The 2,239-nt window shown below is 36.6% G+C and overlaps 1 long non-coding RNA gene across 1 annotated transcript; it reads left to right on the top strand.

Moving 5' to 3' along the window:
- Positions 1 to 282: 282 nt before the first annotated feature.
- On the top strand, positions 283 to 1,527 carry LOC149828675 (uncharacterized). The gene is made up of 2 exons (XR_016434066.1): positions 283 to 442; positions 1,271 to 1,527. It is a non-coding gene; the product is annotated as an uncharacterized LOC149828675 (long non-coding RNA).
- Positions 1,528 to 2,239: the final 712 nt, after the last annotated feature.

A 2,239-nucleotide genomic window follows, 5' to 3' on the forward strand; every position in this document is an offset into this window, starting at 1 on the left:
ATTCTATTAATAATCATTGGAATATATATGCAAGTCATCATAATGTTATCATTAATTATTAATGAATACTTTAAACATTATTTTGTAGGAGGCATATGAGCAACAAATGGTAGAGCGATATGGCGAAGACGCTACTCAGCATCCATCATTTGATCCTACAGCATGGGTGACTGCAGCAGGTGAACCCAAAAAAGGTCGCGTGTTCGGGTTTGGGAGTAATATGAACACTTCACTAGTTATTGGTTCTTCCAATTACGGCTCACCAACTTCTTGCGCCGACATAAGCTCCAAGCAGCCGACTATTCTTTCCGGTGATGATGTACGCGAGATCATTAATGAATCACTGAATAACTACTTCCAATACACCGTCGCCCCCTTTCTCCGAAATGAGATCAAGGCCGCTGTTCAGGATAGGGGATCTTCGATTCCAGGTCCCTCTCAGGTATAATCACATATATAGTTTTTTTGACTGTCTTAAAGCACATCTGAGCATGGTAGAATCATATATAGAGTTTTTCTAGATGCCTTAGAACACATATGAACATGCTATAATCACATATTCAATTTTTTTACTGCCTTAGCACACATATGAGCATGATAGAATCACATATATATATATATATATTTAACTTTTTGTCTGTCTTAGAGCACATATGAGCATGATAGAATCACATATAAAGTTTTTTTGATTGCATTAGAACACATAAGCATGCTATAATCACATATTCAGTTTTTTTACTGCCTAAGAACACATATGAGCATATTATAATCACATATTCTATTTTTTGACTGCCTTAGCACACATATGAACATGCTATAATAACATATAGAGTTTTTTAACTGCCTTAGAACACATATGAACATATTATATATCATTTATGATAGAATCACATATAAAATTTTTGGCTTTGCCTGCCTTAGAGCACATATGAGCATGCTATATTCACATATTCAATTTTTTTACTGCCTTAGCACACATACGAGCATGATCGAATCACATATATAGTTTTTTGCCTGCCTTAAAGCACATCTGAGCATGGTAGAATCACATATAGAGTTTTTTTATATGCCTTAGAACACGTATGAACATGCTATAATCACATATTCAATTTTTTGACTGCCTTAGCACACATATGAGCATGATAGAATCACATATAGAGTTTTTTTATTGCCTTAGATCACACATGAGCACATGATAGAATCACATATAGTGTGTAATTTATTTCATTATATTTTGTTTATCAATACTGACTGTTCTTTTCTTGTGTAGGCTGCTAGCGATAATCAGGGTAGTGGAGCTGAAGGGACAGATAAAGACAATGAACAAGAAGACGCACAAAATCTTGGCGATGATTAGAGGACTGTGTTGAAGAAGTTCTATTTTTTTAATTTTCCTAATTGTAATTGTTGAATTGTAAATAATTAAACTTCTTAGTTTTAAGGTGGAACGATTAATTATTATAGATACTTGTTATATGAATTTTTTTGTGTGGTTTGTTTTTTATTTACAGGAAATATAAATTGTACAGGAAATATAAATTGTACAGTTCTCGGTAATTAATTTTTAAATAATTTTTTTTTGATTTTTTTTCGTTTTTGCGACGGATTAGCGACGGATGATTCCGTCGCTATTCATATTAATCTAGCGACGGCTTAGCGACGGAATTAAATCCGTCGCCACGCCGTGGTCGCCGTTTAGTACCGACGGATTGGCGACGGAATATAGCGCTCGTTATTCCGTCGCAATTAGCGACGGACTTGGCGACGGAATTATTCCGTCGCCAGTTAGCGTCGAAATATTCGCGACGTAAGCATACTGTCGCCGCGTTGTCGCTAATCCATCGCTAACATGGTTAGCGACGGATTAGCGACGGATTAGCGACGGAATGTGGTCGTCGCTAATCTACTGCTTTGTTGTAGTGCAATGTCGTTCTCAATTGAACCAATGTCGTTCTTAGGCTGAATTCCTACAGAACCCATGTCGTTCCCAGTGAACCAATGTCGTTCTCAATTGAACCAATGTCGTTCTTAGGCTGAATTCCTACAGAACCCATGTCGTTCCCAGTGAACCTATGTCATTCTCAATTGAACCAATGTCGTTTTTAGGCTGAATACCTATCGAACTCATGTTGTTCTCAGTGAACCAATGTCATTCTTAATTGAACCAATGTCATTTTTAGGATGAATCCCTACAGAACCCATGTCGCTTCCAGTAGACCAAATCACAATTTTGATCTCC

The sequence above is a fragment of the Nuphar pumila genome, chromosome 9, assembly GCF_984573655.1.
Source record: "Nuphar pumila chromosome 9, dmNupPumi1.hap1.1, whole genome shotgun sequence".
Classification (NCBI taxonomy): Eukaryota; Viridiplantae; Streptophyta; class Magnoliopsida; order Nymphaeales; family Nymphaeaceae; genus Nuphar; species Nuphar pumila.